This window comes from Aphis gossypii, chromosome 3 (genome assembly GCF_020184175.1).
Source record: "Aphis gossypii isolate Hap1 chromosome 3, ASM2018417v2, whole genome shotgun sequence".
In the NCBI taxonomy this organism is placed as follows: Eukaryota; Metazoa; Arthropoda; class Insecta; order Hemiptera; family Aphididae; genus Aphis; species Aphis gossypii.
Genome location: NC_065532.1, coordinates 47,478,683 through 47,501,973, shown reverse-complemented (window position 1 = coordinate 47,501,973; position 23,291 = coordinate 47,478,683). Strand labels below are relative to the sequence as shown.

At 26.7% G+C, this 23,291-nt stretch overlaps 1 protein-coding gene and 1 long non-coding RNA gene across 5 annotated transcripts in view; one reads left to right on the top strand and one right to left on the bottom strand.

The window, feature by feature from the left end:
• Positions 1-23,291, bottom strand: part of LOC114120886 (BAI1-associated protein 3) — a 149,923-nt gene that overhangs the window by 104,183 nt on the left and 22,449 nt on the right. For all 4 annotated transcript variants that reach the window (XM_050204854.1, XM_050204856.1, XM_027982969.2 and 1 more), the window contains exon 2: positions 20,645-20,694. The gene's annotated coding sequence lies outside the window, so the exon portion shown is untranslated. The remainder of the gene's footprint in view (positions 1-20,644; positions 20,695-23,291) is intronic.
• Positions 17,924-18,639, top strand: LOC126551471 (uncharacterized). The gene is made up of 3 exons (XR_007605368.1): positions 17,924-18,012; positions 18,107-18,176; positions 18,550-18,639. It is a non-coding gene; the product is annotated as an uncharacterized LOC126551471 (long non-coding RNA).

The window sequence follows — 23,291 nt, the reverse complement described above, 5'->3', positions numbered from 1 at the left end:
GGAGCCCAATATTATTATAAGACGTTAGGTTGGGTTAGGCAAGGTTATTAAGTACTCACATCCTTGCATCAAAACATTTTTTACGAGTAAATTGAAAATCCACAACATTATTGTAAAACCAATTCAGTGCTCACTCTACTCTAAATTTAAAATGTATTACTCGTGTTTGCAGTTTGTTATTCCAATAAACGTCATAACCTGATATGATTTTCTTCAACTACTATTCTGTCATACATCCGTTTCGTTCCAATCGATTTACTCTGGTGATTTATACGTTTCCGTGTTTTCCAAAATGGCTATACCTAATACCTATACTACCAAAACTTATTATTTTTGAAAACATAAACCCGATCAGAGCATCATTTTACTAAAAATATGACTAATTTTTGGTCGACCATTCAAGCTTTTAAGTACACGATCACAAAGTTCTTGTGTTAATGAAAACAAATGTTCGTCAATACTGTTATCGCATTACTAGAGAAATAATTTATAATGGATACTGTAAGCTATACTTTATGGATAATACATTAGGTATACATGTTTTCAAACATAAACCTATTATACTATAAATAGACACAAAACATTAGGTACACGTTATATATGCTTCGGATTTTTTATAATATTATTAGTGCTACCATATTCTCTATATATGTACATTTCCACCATAAAAAATATAATAATTAAAGTTACGAAACGTAAATTTCAGATATTATTGCAAATATATGTAAAAAGTTTGTCCAATAAGAAAATTATGGTCTGAAACTAAAGGTAACCATTTTATAAAGTTTATCGAGAGATATATGTAGTTCAGAGCACTTATTCAAGTTGCAAGTTGTAATTAGAAGATAACATTCCGTTAAATTCCACTGTGTGAGTAAATTTTTTAGACATTTGAAATTAACATTCTCGTAAATTGGACTAATATGTATTATGCCCTACGATGTTAACTTAACTTTTGAAACCAATTAACAGTCCAACGTTGAGTAATATAATTAAAACTTTGGTATCTACAGTCGAGTCTTACTTGTTTATCTATTCAGATCTGTATTAAACTATGTACGTTGCAATTATTTAACGATACTTTTAAAATAAGTATTTCTACCTACTTTGGAAATAAAAAAAAATTACGATATTATTGCATATTTTGTGCATAAGTTTTCTTTAAATCATTTGTTATTGACACATGATTTACTATGTACTATTTTATGTAAATACAGTCTTATTTAAATATTTGGACTTAAGAGAAATCGAAATTTTATTCAACTGAATTATTTAAATATATAAAATATATTGTATAAAAAAAAATTGGCGTTCAAAAAGGAATAGCTGGGTTTTCAAATATACTTTGCTGACTTTCCACACATAATTTTATTTTCTCCCTCGTTGCATCATAATTTAAGTTTTTGAACGACTTTTCACGTCTGGCACAGATAAATGATTTTAATTTTTAAACGAGAAAGTTACAGTGCTTCATTTATATATATATATAAACATCACGATTGCAATAGCTAGGCAAACAAACTTAACGAATAGTGTATCAACCGTTCAAAACTATGGTTTTAAAAAGGAATTTTCAAAGTAAACTGTCAATTAGATATGGACTCATAAATCTCAATAGCGGAAAACACTGATCTGTTTAAAATAATACATTTGCAGTGGCAAATCAAACAATGCGATGACTCTCTTGTGTATGCGAAACAGACAAATGCGATTTAAATGAAATTATACTGACAACAATAATACCAAGAAAGTTTCAAAGCCAATGTTCATTGTCCGCGCGCTTGTATATACGTATTATTAAACCCCGATATGCGACTATTCATATTATTATATACATATAAAATTTATTATATTATAAGAACAATGATGTATCAGAGATAATAAGAGTACAGCCATAGTTAAACAAACAAAAATATAAACAAGACGAGAGATACATTAGGTCTGATTGTAGGACGTAATAGGCCGCAATAGCCGATTATAACTATAGTATAAAACGTATAACCTAGCGATGCAGAGGTCTTTCAATATTTCGATCGAAGTGGGATCATTGTCAAACGCAGCTCATATAATACTTTGTCATACATTTTGTATTATTTTATTTATTAAATATGACAATATAATCGCAGTGATAAAATATATTTTTAATTAATTTTAAACATAATATTAAGTACGCATTCGTTTAAAATGTACCTACTAAAATTATTTAGCTATTCTTTTGGCTATATTATAATCACCGAAAAAAAACCGCCTAAACGTCTAGACTCTAAAAGTGTCATTTCGTCGTCATTAAGACTTGAGCAAAAGTTAAACCGAGGAAACATTTCATTAGATTCTAGTAACCGATATCTGTTTTAGGGGTATAATTACGCGTGTGATAATAATAGTAGATTAAACTTATTAGAAGTCGATAATGACGGCTATTGTTATAGTGTATTACTATATTATAATGATGTTTCAGTGTTAGACATAATATTATAATAAGATACAGTGCATTATTTTAATAATCATAAGTTATTCAGAATATAGTTTCACGTTACACCTCAAGTTGTAAAATAGATTTTAATTTCAATACAATGAACATTTGTGGAATATAATGGTCCAATAATTGTAAATGAATAATTTATTTCTATAATGTTGAAATTCAAATACGGTGAAATACCGAGTAACGTATAACTTAATAAGCAATTTATATTGAAGAGTTCAGGAATTTTAAATCAGATTATTAATAAATCGACGATTCTATAAGTATCTCGCTGAAATATTTGAATAACTACATAAGACAAATGTAGTGTTGTAAAAAATTACTGTTGTTCTTTGTACCCTTTCATTTCATCTAACTTGGCTCCATGAGACTTTTTAATTTTATCTCCACTTAAAACTACACTTTTAAGAACCCAGATTCTAAGATATAAAAAAAACACGAGGGAACTACTCAAATCAATAATTTTAAACATATTAAGAGGTGTTTCAAAAAATTTTAACACAAGTTTGGAACCAGCGTGTAGCTTCAGGATGACAATAATTCAAATAGAATTCATTAAAATAGTCTGAAAATTAATATTCTAAAGAAAAAAATGCAGTCTTCCATAGCTAACAAGCAAACGAAAAAAAATATATTCAAAACCTATAGCTATAAATAATATATTATCTATACTATAAAAGCAAGTCCCGATTTTTTGTTACGCGTTTATTTCGAAAAGAGAACATAATAATAAATTACACAAAATAAGTTTTGTGTCTCTCCAGTAAAATTAGAATATTAACGTATATATATTATATTATAATATATTAAAATAATTTATTGTTTAAAGAGTATAGTTAAGCAATCGCCCTCGACTAACCTCAGAATGATGTGTGTACAGAATCGACAATGAATCAATTATTATTGTTGACGTATATGAGATGTGACAACGGCTCGGTGCTTTGAACGGTCCTGCGGGATTTGAAATATACATCACTGCGTTGTAACTACGACTGGTGTATTTAATCTCGAGACTCGAGTAATTAAGATAGATTAAAACGCATCCAATAATAATAAATAATAATAACCAATAGAAAAGTAGTATACTACGTCAGTAGCGCGGTGATTGGTTGTATGATGCGAAGACCCACAAAATGCCATGCCCAATATTATTGTTTGATAATCATTGTTATTTTTATTCATTTATAAAATGTTATTATATAATATATTTCCCATGTGTAATAAAAATATGATATTAATGTGAGAAATTTTTTTTTTTTATTATTATTATCTATAAGTATATTTATGAGAATTTATCAATACCTTAATTTAGTATTATTATGCGTAGGTGTAAGGTATTTACACTTTATAGCATTTTATGATCGAAATAACTAAACGACAAAGAAACAGCCCTACAATGTACAAACAACTATCCGCGGGCGACTACTATAGTATATTATATTTTAATAACACATAATATCATCTTTTTATCGAAATCGTCGTTTATAATATAAACTATTAATAGGTATAACTAAATCAAAAAAATAAGTTTGCCAAACTATAATAAGTAAGTATTAAAAAATTAGAATATTAACGGCGAGAGAGATAATATTATAACAAATAAAATACTATATTATACCTATATGACGACGTGCTATTTATCGTATATAATATATTATATTATATAAAATAAAACGAACACGGCCCACATTTGCCACCGCCGACGCGCCGCGTAAAAACGCGCGACTTTGCGCAAATAGTCCGTCGGCGAGTTAAACGGTCTATACAGTCATCGGGATTGCGGACCGCGATATTATTATTATTTCGGTATATATGTCGTCTTATCGTACTTAAACGATCGTTGCCAGCGGGAACTTGATCCCAGTGCGCGACAATCTAACTCGATTCACCGTATAATATTATTGTTTCGTATATAACCGAGAGCTGGGTGGTGGATTTTATAGGGTGAAACAGTGTTTCCGAGAACGTTGGAATATATATATATATACAGCACGACGCTGATGGTTTGCGGCTCGGAAACGACAGCGATTTTCTGTTTTTAAAAGAAACGCATTTTAATTTGGAAATAAATTAAAGTATATATATATCGTCGACGCGGCCGGTAAGGTGCGGAGAGGAAGAGAACGAGATGGGCGGCTTAGAGAATGAGAATAAGAAAAACGCCGTGAGACGGCTTTGCCCGACGACAACGGACTACAATAATAACGACTTTTCGACCTCTGATACGTGGAACGGAGGACCAGCGACGGAGACGGCACATCAATTCGGCCGAATGACGTCCGTTTTCCGGTACCACCGTCACAGCAAATGCTGTCGTCCGGACTCGCGCTCCTCTCTTGCCACCGATACCTAAATGTCGTAATTCGCATCGCGTATACGATTGGACCGCCGACTTATACGACGACGATGATACCCATAACGCCGCAAGTTCCGGGCCCGAATCCAGCTCGTTCTAGACACCTATTATGCGCTGATGGAATTATTATTTCGACCGCTTAATATTATTTACGACCTACTCGTTCCGTTTCGCATTGTTTCTTGCCGTTAGTATCAAAATAATAATAATAATATCATGTATAAAAATAGTGATAATATTTTTTTTCTACGATGCGTTGTCGTCCGCATATACAGGCGCATTACGATTCGACGACTCGAGTAAAGGTACTTCTGAGCGGCTAAGCCAACGAAAATAGTATTTATCGATCGTCATCTATCAGAGAGCGAATATATTATTGAATAATATTATGATATTGTTATTGCCCATAGATAAAGAATAATATTTATACTTTTTTATATATCTACTAAAAAAAAAAAAAAAAAAAAAACGTATCTCAGATAAACATAATACAAAATACTTATAAATATGTACCAATAAATACCTTTGTTATTCATTAATCTGCTGGATTAAAATGGTAATTCACTTTAGGAATTATTGATTTTGTTCGGTTTCAGTGTGGAACATCTTGAACAATCGTTTTAAAATTCGGAGATTAAATTAACTCGCAGAAAACCGCAAAAAATATAAATAAATAAAAAACGATCGCGAGAAATACTCCCCTCAGGATAAATGGAAATTTGTCTAAAACTGACCAAAAGTATTTTTATAAACAAAGGAATTAAATTGTTTTCTTGCTTCTCCGACTATAAATAAAATATTATTTGCTATCTTTTGGTTCTCGTGTATATACGCCAGTAAAAACGTAATAAAATTGATCACGTCGACGACAACATGGGAGGTCAATCGCTGTGGCTTTAGAATCAAACCCTTAACAATCCCTCGGGGTACTATTCAGGAAATGGAAAGTTGGCAGACTATCCCTCGCATTTCAATCGGTGAGTAATATCATATACTCTAAGGTATCTCCGAAAAAAATATAATATTACTCGAAACCGTTCTATAACATACATATACTATTTATTTATCCAACTGTATAATTTTAAGACCGACATTTTATTTATTGTTTCTTGTTTTGTATAAATAAGAAAATATAAAAAAAAAGTTTTACTTTCTCATTGAAAATACTATTTTGAACACAATAATAATATTGATGATCGTTAAATTATATTTTCAATAATTTTCTGTTGAGTATAAATTGATGTTTATAACTTTTCATTATCGCACATAAAAACTTTCGTGTTCTATTGGTATTACAGTTTTTTTTTCTTAGTTGAAATGAGACGTCACGTAACGTACTTAAAGAAGTAATTATCATGACGCAATAACGGTCTCTAACTTTTATTAACAATCATAAATAACACATTCAAGAAACTTTAAACCGAAATTTAAATTTCATAGCGTAAGTATACTAAGTACTATATTATTAAAAAAATATATATATAATATATACAACTGAGGTTTTAGTAAACTCTTTTAATTTTCCGAACATATATTTTTTGTTCGAATTTTAAAACTTCGTGTGTACCTACGCTAAATGCTAATATTTTATTATATCAGTGTAGTTTCAATGGGGAAAAAGTTTTAGAAAGAATCCAACCAGATGTGGATAACAAAGTGGAAACTGTATTTGAATATTATATATAGGTACCTCTGTGTATGATATACCTACTAAAGTATGAATTTTGCTTCGGCACATCCCTATTACGTACCTACCTAAGTAGGTTATGAAATTTTGAATACTACCTACGTTGTTGAATAATCAATATTGACATATTTTATTAAGCGATTTTATTTTTCACATTTTGTTAATTTGACCGTTACTAACATGTTATTAATTAATATCGTACTTACAGTTAGTTGAGTGTTTAACCAATAAGTGTTATTATTATAATAATTCATATTTAAAAACAAACATAATTTTCTTTTAACTGTATTTTCTATTTAAATTTTAAAATAATATTTATTGAATAATAATTTATGCTGTTAAAAGATTTTGAACTGTTTGGCAAATGCATTAAATATAAAAAAAAATCATGGAATTTGAGGAGATTTGCTGAGCAGAATCAATTATCATATAATTTTACAAAGTACAAAAGTAAACTTTATTTAAGAAAAAAAAAATCGATTACTGCGGATATCGATAACTGAGACATTATAATGTGGTAATGTTAAGAAATTAACACAATTAAATTATGTACTGAAGAGTAATACGAGTCTGTTGCATGATAACAGTTCATTAATAATAATTAATTTGTTTTTCTTTTGTTTTTGAATTATACCGTTATGCCTAAGAGTGTGTTCACATCATATTAGAAGAAGCGTATATTGGCCGATAAACAGTTAGTAGTTAGTTTGAAATAAGTAGGTAGTTTGTGAAGGAGAGAACAACAAAATATCGTTGTGGAAATAATTAATTCGCTCACAAGTCAATCGCGGAAATCTAATAAATGCTTATCCATTTGCTACTTTATATTTTGTTTGTTAACATGTGTTTATAAAATAATCGATTTTAATCAAGCATATCTAATTTATGTTTTAAAACAAGCTTTAAATAACTTAAAGATAATCTCTTAGTAAAGCGACTTAATTTTAAGTATATACTAATAGTATATCAGCGAATTTACAAATTATTAGTTATGTATTTTTAAACTAAATCTCTTTTATTACAAATGTTAAACATTGATATTAAATAATATTGATTACAACAAAAGTTGTATATAAAAAAAAATATAGCAATAGCTTTTAAAAATTATTATATTACTAAAATTAAAATGTATGCTTATAAATCAAATATCGGTGTTTGGGCTTATATAGTAAAGTTTGGGCTTTGTTGCAAATTAATCTAAAACTCAAACTTAAATTAAACGTTATAAGTTATTATTACTTTTATAAGTTTTATGAAAATGTCTAGAAATGTAATGTCGCTTTATAGAAGATATCTTCATATAATATATTTTATTCCTTATAATGATAATTTATAAAATAATTCATTTTTCCTATGTACATTATAAATTCATTCAAACAAAATTATAGTGTAATCGTGTAGACACGTACACGTACTATAATAATACTAATGTATAGTTCCATGTCTAAAAAATGGTCGAAAATATATTGTATATTGTACCTATTTGAATTTATTAATCAATAATCACGAATATAGTAATTAATATTAAAGGTAGCTTAGACAGGCGTACACATACTAATTGAATGCGACTCAGTGATGGGAATAGGGTTTACGATTGAGAAGTTTTCAGGGCACCGGAAAATAGATTAGAGTTTTGCTTCTGATAATGGATAACGGAATTGCTCTATTAAACTTATAACCCTGCTGTACTTAAACGACATTTATCACTTGTAGAAGTGTTTTTAATTCATGGTCTTACGTTAAGTTATTCTTATTACGAGCCTTTATCAAAGTTCCGATCATAGTTTAAAATAAATTTATTGAATAACTCTACGCGGTGAGCAAAACACTTATTAATCTCTACCACTACTGATTAAGAAACCACTTCTTTATTAATGTGTTTAATAATTAGTGATTCGTTAAGCAAAAACATTAGTGTTATACATTTAGTGGTTTATTTTGGTAATGAAAAAAGCAATATTGCAGTGTTCTAGAGTTTTAGATTATTGACCAGAAGAGAAAATCAATAATTTTTAAAATAAAATGGAAATTATGAAACGACAAATTATGAGTCATTAAATTATATATTGACTAAAATAAAAATGTATTTAATGTTTAAAATGTTTATAAATATAAAATTAAATTACGCCTCTAAACTGTACACCAGAATAAAATATACAACAGTAGAAAATTTAATGCACCATCGACCATCGTTTAGATTATTAAAATTTAATGTTGACGACAGTACGGCTAGGATGTCCGAAAAAATTTCAAAAACAACCATTTTGCGAAAATTATAGTTTAATAATAAACAAAATTATTAAAACCTAGTCAGAATCATTCCCGAAGGAATATTAATTTATTTACTTGGGTGTATTATAATACGTATGCTGTTCACAAAACTGTTAATTTTGCTTTAGATCGTACTGGAAATGTATCGATGAATAAAAAATACATAATTACTCATACATTCCATTATATTATGAAATATTTGAGTAAACGAATTGCTATAAGTTTTGCAGCTTGAGTAACGCTTTTAAAATACATGCACTGAAGCCGAGTTAAAGGTACCGGGGCACTTATGGCAACGAATTGTAGCTGGATTTATTTATCTTTAAACTTGCCTTTCCAAATAAAACTGTTTTAATAAGTTTATATTTTATGACCGTAGTACCTCGCTGCACAATCAGACCTTCTATACGACTACACAACCGGCTAACAATACACTTCAGGTATTTTTACACGTATATTATAACAGGTGTGTATTGTTCAATTTAATTAACAGTCCACATTACGAGTGTGTTTATTCGTACATAATATCAATGTGGTTGTCCGATGACCTATATTTCGGTCTTATACGTATGCATTATACATTTATATACATAATAGTTTTATTTCGTTTTAAACCAATACTGTGTATTCAGTAAGGGTTATAGGACATATGTATCGAATGAAAAAAAAAAATGTACAAAAACACCCAATTCCAAGATGAACCTATAAAATCGATTTACCCTTTCCTCTCTGGGCATGCTACAGGTATCCCAAAAATGTTTTACCTCAAATGAATAGCATTTTTTTTCGTGACGTTTTTCGACATTTGTTGATAAAAATATATCAATCACATACCAACGTAAATTTATAATACTAAGTGCAACACTAGTTGATCTAATCGATAAATACCATATAAAAACTAAAATAAGTTACCAATCGGTTTTTTACGTTAAATTGTAATTATGTTTTGTTTTAAAAATAACACACAAATATTTAAATAATTTTGTAGAATTTTTTTTAGTGTTTTTAACATTTATTATTTACAAGATTTGACAATGTGCCATGAAATATTTAAAATAATTTATTGATATCTATTCTTTGATAAACTTTTATACACGATGTTTGAATTTTAACAGCAAAATTATTGCATTATGTGTAACTTTGTGTTTGGCAACAAAAGTTGTTTACAACAACAATTTTATTAAGCTTTTGTTTATTTATTTAATAATAATAAAAAAAAATGGTTTTAACTAGATATAAATTTTAAACGTAATCAATTATTTATTACAAATGTCGAAATTTAGGATTTGATATATTATCATCATTATACTAAAATCCACCATTTTTTTTTTTTTTTTTTTTTTTATCAAATATTTAAAAATTTAAGTGATATACATATTCAAACTGCTTATTAGTCTAAATATTACACTGGAAATCTATATAATAAATATATTATAAACTATAAAATATGTGTGAAATATTATTGATAATAATATTTAAAATTTAAAATATAATATATATAATAACATTTTTTGACTCTATCATAAATCTTTGGTAGTTGAGACATTTTCATTTAAATAATTATTATAAAAATAATTGAGAAATTTAAATTAGAGAACCTTTCAGCCTTGATTATAAAGAGAATTTATTAAGAACGAATCAAAAATTAATATACCTATATTATACATATTATATTGCATAATACCATAATGAATATTATTTATAGTTCTTGGTTGTAATACAATTATTATACATATTTTACTACGATGTATGCTATATATTAATAACTTAATAATAATAATAAGCTACATTAAGTTATTATTTAATACTCGTGGTTCCTAAATTATTAAAATTACAAAATTCGATATATTATTGGTTTCTGAATTAATGATTAAGTTACACAACAATTTTGCTGATATATTAAAACAATTTTAGATAACTTATAACAACACTTGGCATTATTTTAATATAAATTTAATTGTACACAATATTAGTATGATACTTATAGTTCTCATAAGACTTAACATTTAAATATATTTATAGTTACCTAAAATGATTTTATTTTTCAAATAAATATAATAACTATTGTATCTAGAAGTTGCATTTAAACAATCAACCAATGGTTAATACAAAAAAAAATATTCAGTTTGTCTATTTCCATGTGTATTCATTGATTATTCATTTTAATTATGGGCAACTAATATGTACAATAGATTATCAGATTATCATTTGAATTTTATAATTTAAATACCTCTCATATAGTTCAAACTTCTTACCTACTATAATTATTTAGGTAACTTTATGTAAGTTTAATAAACAAACACGCTAATTTTGCAGGATAAGTTATAAATAATTTTAGAACACATACAGTGGGCAAAAAAAATGTTACTCTCACGTGTTTGTTCTAAAGTAGGAACTTTTCAATATATATCAATCAATCTAAAATTTAGTCACCTTATAACTATAGACCAGGGGTGGCCAACATGAAAGTGTTCGCGAGCCATATGGACAGATACAATTATTTAGATTAGAGCCTAAATGTTTATATATACATTTTATAAAATTTGATAAATTTTAATAAAATCTTACCAAAAAATTAAAATTTATAACAATAGTAAGTAAATTTTTGTTTCATAAAAACGACACAAACCACATCTGACTATGACAAGAGCCACATGTGTTTCGTGAGCCGCAATTTGGCCACCCCCACTATAGACATTACTATATAGTAACTATTAATACGAAATTTTAGAATTTAATGACATTATATAGTTTTGTAATTTTCTTTACCCAGTTGTTTAATAATTGTAAGATGTTTATCTGTTACCTTTTTTATTATTAGCTATATATTTACTGTCCGACGTGGGAATGTCTGGTGGCAGACCCCTCCTTGTTTTATTATTTATGCTATAGAAAAAGTACCCATTGAAGTAAGTATATACTAATAATATTATACCTACGCGCGGCCATTAAAATATATTACCACTATTTGAGAATTGTTATTAATAGAAAAAACGTAAGTATAAAATATTATAATTTATACAATAGTATCTAATTATTTTTAATAATCAATAGTAATAATATATAGTTCGTAATACACAAAGTTTTGGACAAAGCACTCCAATTATTGTGATAAAATTAAATCATGAATTTGTATAGTAGTGTAATCAACTAATCAGTTTTATTATTTGTTTGAAAAAAAAACGTATTCATATTTTTAGATCAGTTATTACACATTTAAAGAATTAAATGGGCTAAAGAAAATTACTATTTGTTATTTGATATGTAAAATTAAAATAAAAATATATTTTAATCTACAATTAACAGTAAACAAGAATCTAGAGACTGATATAGGTACCTACTCAAAAAATTACTATTCGATTTAGTTGTTACTGAATGTTGTGTATAATCCATACAATTTTTGAAACCTCAAATGAGTTGTCGACTGTCGAGCAGAAGATATGTGTTTGATTCGTTGCTTTATCACTTCCCTTAAACGACGATTCCTAATTTATATGTCGCCGTCTAATTTAACATAAACTTTAGATGAAACATAATGTAGCGTGTTTTGGTTTGAAATATCACTTTTGGAAATGTTTTAATTAATTTAAATCTAATTATTCGTTTGTAATTTTCTAGTATTGATTTTAAAACTGAAATAAACTAACTAGATAAAATATACTGCTTAAACCAACAACAATTAAATATGAGGTCACAGCATATAGCTAAGGCTAAATTACAGCTTTAACTTATTTTTTAATAGCAAAACTATTTTGATTTTATTTGTCTATTACATATATTAAGGTGAAAAATTTCTGCGAAAATATTTATACATCGATTATTGAACAAATAATGAAGTATATTTATGAACATTTAAATTTATAAAGTTTTGAGTTTGAAGAATAGAATAGTGCAATATAAATTTAAAGTAGTGTGCTTGCATCACCACTTATCCAATATCCAAACATATTATTATTACAATAAGTTAATATTTCAGGGTTTTTATATTAAAGTTTTCTGAAAAACCCGTTATTTCTTTTCGGTAAATGCAATAACAATAAGTATATCAGTAATAGTTGAAAATCATACTTCAAAATCGAGTTTAATATTAAAAGATAAAAATACGAGTATAATATAACTGTATGACTTGCGCGACATAATTATTCTTAAATCTAACGATTAATAACAATTTTTTGTATTCTTAGAACCATTATCTAGGTAGGTATTATTATTTAAAACGTTTAAATTGTTTTTTTTAAAGTATGTAAACATATCAATTTATACGTAAATCTATATGACTTTTAAGTTTTAGGAAGCTCTGAATGCTATTTTTCTTTTTTTTAATTATCCTTGAATAAAAATGTGAATCTTGATATGAAAATCTACATTATTTGAGTGTGTATGACCTAGTTTTTAGTATAAATTTCAAACTTGGAAGTATAACGCTCCAATAATTCGTGCATACACAATTCATTTTTTTTCTTAATAGCAAAGATCTATTTTTAAAAATGTATCAGAGTGATATTTATTTCTCAGTGTTTTCAAATACCGCATTTAATGTATTTACTATACTACGACGATGTACTTATTGATGTACCTTTTTGAAGTGAATTAATTAATTGAAGCTGCCAAGCAAAATCAAGTTTATCAGTATCCAATTTGTCTCTACATTATTTTTTAAAACATTATCTGATTAAGAGCACTTTAAGAACTTTATAGTAGTATTACAGTATTTAATGTAGTAATACATTTTATCTATACAAAAACGAACCTTATTTTTAATTGTTAACTTTTTTTTTGTTTCTATACATATGGTTAAATGTTTATTGCATATTTTTTCTATGTACATTGAACATACATATATTATAATATATTTTTTTAATTCTTATTACATCAATGTTTCGAAACGAATAAAGATTCAAATTTAATTTAATATTTTTAACCGCTTTGTCTTATTATTTATTTTTAATTAATAAATATAGGTAATTGAAATATTATTATTACTCAAACGAATACACTGCCAATATTCAATACGTTTATATTGTTTTTAAAATAAGAAATATCTTGAATTATGACTTTTTTAGTATTTTTACATATTATTTATTGCAGTTTCATATGTTCATGTCTTGGCTTGGAGTTTTATATACTATTTTTATTTAAATTATCCCAAAGAAAAAGTAAAGTGGGGGAAATCTATTGATCTTTTAGGCAATTCAATAGCAGCGCGCACTAATACAGTTGCAGCCCCAGAAATCCACGAACTAGGTATATTCCCTGACCAAAGTTTTGCACACGCTAGTGCACCATATTGTTAGAATGCTACTTTTTTTCTTACCATAAATTGTGTTTGGTTATCGTTGTTTTGAAATAGTCGATTATACGTCCCAAAATTGTCTTTTTATTCAGTAGTTATAGGAATATCGGAATGTATACAAATTTTAAATTAAAATATACCTTTTAATTTAAATTAATTGCATACGAACATATCTCAAAACGATTAAACGATATAATATGTATAATCTAGTAGATTCTTGTAATCTATGAATTTATTTAATCATCATAACCCGCTGACGTTTAGTTTCCATCTGCTATCGCTACTACGGTTTTAAATATTTCTCACATTGCGTACCTCTATCATTGGACTGTGATGACAAACGGAAATGCTAAATGTCCAATCGTTCATAATTATTCATTACAGCCAACAGATCTGTATACATAATAATGTCATAATAAGCCACCACGAATTCAATCGTCTTTGAAGTTCTGCTGACTACATTTCTATTGTATAGTAAGATCTTTTCCATTATTAATAATAAATAATATTATTGTAATAATAATACAAAATATATTATGTTAACAACAATATTATTATGATTAATTATCTCACGAATTAATATTTAAGCCTACTTCGGCGTTCTACGAAACATATTGTTAATAGATGAACAACATACTGCACTCAATGTACGAGTAGGTACTAATAAACAAATTGAAATATACTTAGTTTTATTTTAATATACGATAATGGAATAATTTATACCCATATATATCATTTTAATACCATAAATAGAGTACGTGAAAACCCAAAATTATCTGCACAATACCTGAATACAAATCGAACGATATTATAAAATATTAATGAAATATTCAATATTTACATTCTATACGACAGATTAAAATATATTATACATATAATATTATATATAAATATATCCTGCTTGTAATGGATTATGCAATATTATCGGTTTCTATAAAAAAATATAATGATGTAGATATACCTATGATATTAAATTAAACCCTCATTATTATAATTTATACATTAGTCGAATCATATTGAATACAACGAATATTTAGCATATTGAACACAAATCACAAAGACGATTTTGTTGTTTTTTTTCAACCAACATGATATAAAATTATTATTCTTTTTAATGATCATGCTAAAAAAAATTAAGTACAATAAATTATTCATGGCGTACACTTAAATCTGTTGAGAATTAAAATTCATTATTTTAAATCGAATACGTACTAATACTGTTTCGGTTTACTAATTATTAGTTAATAACAGAGTTTGGTAGTTGAAGGGGAGATAATTTACTCTCATTGTTGTAAACACAATCATTACTAAATATAGGTACTAAAATAAAAATGATATTTATTATTGACGTAACTCAGTACCAATTTAAAAAAATAAAATAAAAATATATTATATGATATTGTACATAGCTATTAGTATGTGGCCAAAATATTAAATATTACCAATGTTTGAATGATAAATAATGAATTTAACAATAGTTATAACTTGGTAATTTTTTATCATTTAAATATTAATCAGAAGCTATTCCAAATATATATTTTCATATCCAAACATTTACAATTCATGATAGGTACCTAAAAACGTATATTAATTTATTATAGATAATATAGAGTTTATATATATAATCCAAACGTCGTAAACAATAACAAATCATTGAATACTATAAAGCACGATATAATAATTGTTATATATTTTAGCTTCGGATATAATATAATCCGCTTGGCTCGACTAACAGAAACAAAACCTCGTTAAAAGGCTGAAAATACTTAAAATTAAAACAAAATAAAACGTACACGTTTAGCTGTTTAAACTCGTTAATGATTGGATATATATTTAAAACACCGAAACAGTACATAATACAATGGAAAGCAATAAACGTCGGAAAGAAAAAAATATAGGTACATTGTGTAGTATAATGTTAAAATATGCGAATATCCGTTAGCATCAAGACCAAAATTACTCTGAGAAATATATTATGGGGTATGCAGTGGCATATTATAATCGATAAATGCGGCCGAACATTATACTATTATAGCAAAGAGATGTATAGGTATTGGGAAACGATTTCCGTCGGCGATCGTGCTGCGCAAATGAAGTAAGTACTTTAATCTTCGCAGAAAAATTGATTTGATAGGTACCTACTACCCAACATAGTACAAAAAATACACATTGACATAATATTGTTATCGATGAAGACAAATTTAGTAAATATTTCATTATAATTTATACGATAATAAGATATACCTTCAGGATAAAATACTATACGTTTTTCCAGATAAAACTTTTATAAAATAAAAGAACAGAAAATTCGGTGTGAGCCATCCTGATCATATGTATTTATCTAACAAACAAATACACCAAACACGATAATAATATGATAATATGTCTAAAATACACAAACGGTCCGAAGTGTAGACGATTTTGTATTGTGCCAATCATGTCTGTGTTGTTGAGTCAATAAAATAAGGAAAACGGTCCAACGAACGCGACGACTTCAATAAATCGTGAAAATAAGTAAAATATTTGACGATTGGCATTTGAAAAAATCTAACCGTTACAATTTTATAGTTGTAGTAAGAACACTTCACGTTTTAAAATACAAATATAATATATTATGTCATATAATTATTATACTACCAGCAACCAGCGTTGATTGTCAAAATGATTATAGATTGAACATAATAATTGAATTGATTATAATTAGAATTGCATTCATACCTCGTATATATAATAGATAATAATAACGTGAAATATATATACTCGTTAGGTTAGATTTGAAAAAAAAAACATTTTACATGTGCTTAATAATATTTTCAGTACATTGACTTTGGGTTTTCGAATGTCCAACCGCATTACGTTCACATATTATTAAATCGTTAAGTTCTTGAATACATTTTAATAATGATAAAATAAAAAATAATAACACTAAGGAAATTTTACTCATAGAGTATTTTTTAATATTTTTTATTTTTGTCGAAAAAACAGTTTTTTTCAGCGCAATTATTCACCTCGATTTCATGCTACTTTAAATTAAATAAACAGTTTACCCTTCATACTCCTTTACAGCATAGCATAAATCATTTCTAAACTCTTAACGTATACGTCAAAATTATCATTAAAAATGCATAATATATGTATTGCATAATATTATTGTATTATTATGTGTAATTATTATTTTTAAGGCGAAACACGCAAACACACAATCAAACACAGGTATAATATAGGTATATTATAATACTCGTATCGTTGTCAGACTACCTATATATACCTTACACATAACAGTCCATTATTATATAAAATGAGCGCTATGACATGCACAAATTCCACGCAGACCAACAAATGGTTGGCCATACTAATGTACATAATTATATTTTATTTTATTTATCAGAGCTTTTCGGACGAGTAGAATAATTTTGTTTTCTAATATTATCTCCAATTATCATATCGGCTGATGATCTCAAATGATTATACTATTATCGCACAGTCAATGGTGACTTCATATAAACATTACATGCATCAGTTGCTACTATTATGATAATGGCGTTATTTAAAATTATCAAAATCCATATTAATTTCAGTCAGTACCCATAACCTCTAACCACTACCCTAACGTAAAGCGTTTTTAAGTTTTCCTTCGACATCTAGAGAATGATTACTTATGTTTATTGGATTTTAGTGAGCGGAATCGAAAACTTATCTCGTGACTTGTTTCAGACAATATGCGCAACGAAATATCTGTGCGATATTAAATATGAAAGAATTGGGTATCTCAGAAAAACCTATTATTTATTAAAACAATAATTTTATGACTTGTCACTCAGCAGTAAAGTAACCATTGTGGATCTAATTCAATTAATATCAAAGTAAAGATATGCGTAGGTCGTTAAATCTGAATCAATGACTCGAGAAAGTTTAAAAAAAAAGTAAAAAATTAATAGTTTTTAAAGTTTTAACGGGACACCCGGAAACACTCTATAATATGTAAGTACAGTGACAATATATATGTATCATCTACAGATAGCAGTACAGTGGTATACGTAGTAGTTGAGCAGTCGCGATCGGAGGATAAACGGATACGAACTGGTATGTAAGTATAATATATATACATACACACGGGGTGACAGAGACATTTATAAGAAAACGTCATTTCCTCCGTGGTATCCGACTGAACGAGGTAAGACATCATAAATTTCGGCTGACAGATACTGACGCAAACGCATTAAAGGTTCCGGGTCAAAAGATGGCGGAGATTAATTTGGTTTTTTTCACACACACACACACCACACACACACACACACACACACACACACACACACACACATACGCCACCTGTAAGTGTGCTAATATATATATTATAGTGCCATCGTGGACAGTACACGTGCGTGCTGCACAAAACGGAAAAAATCAAGATACGACAAACAGACGACATCGCGTAACAAATTGTTTTTAAATGTTCACAGAATACAATAAAATCACTCAAACACGCTATTACTAAAACGGACGCTGCGCGGACGTTTACATAAAACAAAAAAAAAATAAGAAGAAAATCCATCGAATACACGTCATGCTGCAAGCGCCGGGCTGCATTTTAATATGTTATATTGCTGCAGTACTAGAGTAGCAAGCATGATAATCTAAAAGAGAAGGAAATTTATATAATAAATGAAGGATGCGTTTGAACAATAATAATACCTAATATGTAATAACAGGGTATAATGCAATTTTTTAACGACTTGTGCTATATTGTAATAAAACATTTGTGGCTTCATTGCGCATATATACGAACCTGTGAATATTTATAATTTAATAAAAAAAGTATATTATTTATAAAAAACAAACCGCGTAATACGACTTGACGTTACAGCATTACGTTAATTTTTTTCGCATTCGAATATTCTATTAGGTATACATAAAAAAAAATAGATATATATTAAATAATTCATTAAAATCCATAAGGTATGTCAACTTTATTAATTTAAAATGTAAATGTAATCCCGAAAGAAGTAATTCAAATGTCATACTTTAATTGAATTAGCTTCTGTAGAATATGACATTTAATTAATAGATAACATTTGCATGGAGTAATGAAAATTAAAAAGATTCATTACTAAAAATACCTACTCGTACATACAACGGGTTAATTAATTCGAAAATCTCTACGTATATGGGTTGCGAAGAGATAAAATATAATTGTTTGAATACAAATTTTCCTTTCTATAGTAAATTATATGATCATTTTAAAATGAAAATTAAAATATATTTATACATAATATACATAATATATATATATGTTTCATAATAATATTATATTAGGTAAATAATATAATTTCAAAATTAATTATTATTTTTTTTCTCTTTAGAAATAATGCATATAGATTTTTTTATTTGATTTTATACTCTATACAGTAAGGAAAATTTGAAATTAATCTTACAACGACGTGTAGGTACCTATTATAATTTATTTTTGTATGCGTCATATATAATGTTTAATTTACTTTGATCTTCATAGAGGATATTTCTGAGTTTAAATGAATATTAACAAATTATTTTGTAGCTCAAAATGCATATGATTTTCAATATTAATAACCGAGGCTTAAACATATAAAATAAGGTTTTTCTTAAAGTTTATTCAACTATCAGAAATAAATACCCACAATTTATTTTAAAAATATTTAAAATTGAAGTTGACGTTCAAATATTGACGAAATTAGGTATTTAAAAAAAAATGATGATGAATATTTAATATTCAAATAATATTATTCGTAGAGTTTTAAAACTTGTTTTCATTACGTACATATATAATTACATAGTGATATTTTCAAAACGTTTAAACAAATATATAGCAATTTATAGATCGAATCAATTCAAAAATTGTTACTGAACATAGGTTTTGATTTGCAAATAAAAATGACATTTTTGGAAAAAACAAATTCAACCTATTAAATTAAAAAAATAATAAATTATAATAATATATGATTTATGCATAAATATATGTGTATAATAATATACGTATGAGTAATAAATAATGGATAATCATTACAATGACTTACGAGTAAACACCAATCGTTATGATCCCTATATTCTAATATATATATATATATATATATGTAATAATATATAGTAAATATTAATAGTTATATAATATATATAGTATATACTAAGATATTGATTTTGAATAGTGAACTGTTTATTCGTTCACAGAAATGTGTATTATGCCATACAAATATTTATTATTTAATTACAATTATTATAACATCAGTTGTAGTGACCTACTAAGTATACTCAAAGAGTTCCCAATTTTTTTTTTGTTTTGACTCTTAATATTTCATACAATTCACTCTCAATTATAACTAAACTAATGAATTTAATAATTCATATTATAATGATATAATTAATTTTAAGATATGTAAGCTGAAATCTACATTAAAATAATGCCAAATTATTGTTTAAACCCGGAAAAAATGTACTTTTTTCTTATTTAAATCATCTTGTTTTTTTACCAAAACATTAGTTTTAATTATAAGTTTATATTTTTATTTTGTTTTTCGTACTTACCTAATGAAGTATGAACTTGATAAATCTGTCAAGTACAATATTTTAAAAACCTGAAACATAATAAGGTGCTTAGTGAAAATTATATACATTTTGTAATGTTTTAACAATGTGTTTAATGGATTTTAACAACAAAAAAATATTAAATTATTATTTAAAATTAACGTTACAATCATGAGACAAAAGAAGTGTAATAACACCATCTCAGTCAAATCACTGTAAGTTTTACTTTTACATGTTGAAGTAATGGAATTGTTTAAAAAATGTTGTCAAGATTTTTTTTTTCATTTTATAATATTTAATGACATTTTTTCTTACGCTACCCATGGACCGTGGTCTACCAATGGAAAATTATTTTGTTGCGAGAACATGGATAAAATATTATATTCATCATTACAAGTGTGATATTCTAAGAAACATATCTATGATATATGTAATAGGTCAAACACGTTCGAATCCGTGGGTTACTGTTTAACCGCAGTGATGAATATATTATATACAATGAAATCCCTAAACCATATATTATTTGTATATATTACAGTGTAGTGCATTGACGATGTTTTGTGCAGGACGACGAAGTTTAATGCAATTTATCATTAATGAATTCGTATACTATAATAGTCATAAATACCTCGTTATTATTATTATTAAATATTAAAACTTGCACTGTTGAATACTAACAGGAAGGCAGGTAGTAATGTAGAGACGACAATATTTAATAAATATTCAGTTTTTTTTTCAAAATAGTAACTTTACACGAGAACGATTTATCGTGTCCAACACACCCTTTTTTATTCGCTAACCAGCAGGCCTTCACATGCCCATAGTATAATATATTATGTTTACGTCTAAAACATAAACTATGTATATAAATTATTATTGCTGAATTTACATATTTTCATTATTTAAGTGGTGTCCTTTTCAAGTGTATTACGTATTTCGTAAGCGTTTAAAAAAATCAATTATTAAAAAATGAATTATAAACTATTCGATTATTGTATTTTTTTTTTTGATTTTTGTCGTGCTTATAGGTATAATCAATGATGATATTTATTACAGATAAAACAGTGTATTAGAATGAAAATATTATTATGGTGACATGCAATGCACTAGTGGTCGATGATGTATGGGAGGGAAAGAAAACTTTTGTGTTCCCAATTTCATTCACATTCGACAAATCTATATACATCATATGTTTTAAATAGTCGATATATATACCCTTTGCAGCATTATACTGAAATAGTGAAATATGGTAATGCACACATACAAAATAATAATGTTCGTGATTTTTATATCTATTATTATACTGCACTGCATCATGAATGGTTAATGTTGCGGATAAGGTTTTAAATCATCCCTGCTTTTACATATTGTTATTATTATAAATACAATTAACATTATACTATTTTATTTTAATGTTGTGATGGTATCGCATCGCGTGTTTGATTCCATCGGTATTAAATACGTATTGCAGCTATTGTTTAACGTATATTTCTAAAAAATACCAAAATGGTTTTAAGGTGTTTCAGTGGTCAACTTGAATTTAAAATCATATTCTCATCTAACCATTTGATTTGTAAAACATAGAAATGAATTGACGTCGTTAAGTATTATTTTGCTCGATAAATTTCAAATTTTAATGTTAAACTGTGTAGTGTATTCATAGACTATTCCGCATATCTGCAGAATATTATGGAGAAAAATAAGTTCTCGTTTTTGCAGCAGTCGTCCAGTTCAACGTTTGTATTTTACACAATAAATTAATAATAATGATAATAAAACATAATACATAATACTATTCGATATGATACAATAGGCGTACCCTATTTTTCGATTTTCCAAATGAACATTTTATAAAATATATATAATAATCAATAATTAATAAATGCCTAGAAGTAATATTAGAAAAATTTAATTTAATCGGCTATTAAATTATTTGAAATAGTCATTTATATTTATGTAACTCAAACCATCACTGACACACACCAATATTTCAATCGATCTAAAACCCGTGTCCAAAATACTTGTTTTACAGAGGTTTTGTTTGACGTGGGTATGAATACAAAATTACCTGTACGGATTCAAATATTCAAACTAATATTTTATAATTCGATTTATCAAAATTCAACATAAAAAATGAACGTATAATGTAACACAATGAATGTCTGATCACAATAATGACAGTAATTACTTGTAGCCTGTAGGTAGGTATAATGACGTGTATAGTAATAAGTATTTAAAATTACTATTTTTTTGTTTATAATCAATATTTGTGTGAAAATGTATTATGGTCAGAATTATAAATTAAAAGTAAACACTTTATTTGACTTTAATTTAATTTTTTTTAATTATAACAAACTCAACGACACCAAATTCATGAGACATTATAATATATTGTATATATATATTGTATATTTTGGAATGATTTCATTAGAAATATAATTATACAACCGGATATTTCATACAGGTATCTAAATAATTGGCTTACATTGATTACAATATTTTTCCGAAATTTCATTTTTTTATACGATTATGATGGATTAATTATCAAAACTATCATTATAATGATAAAATAAAGTTAAAAATTGAATCCTCGTTTTTACGAAACGTGACATTGTGATGATCATTGACACTTGGAAATTATAGAATT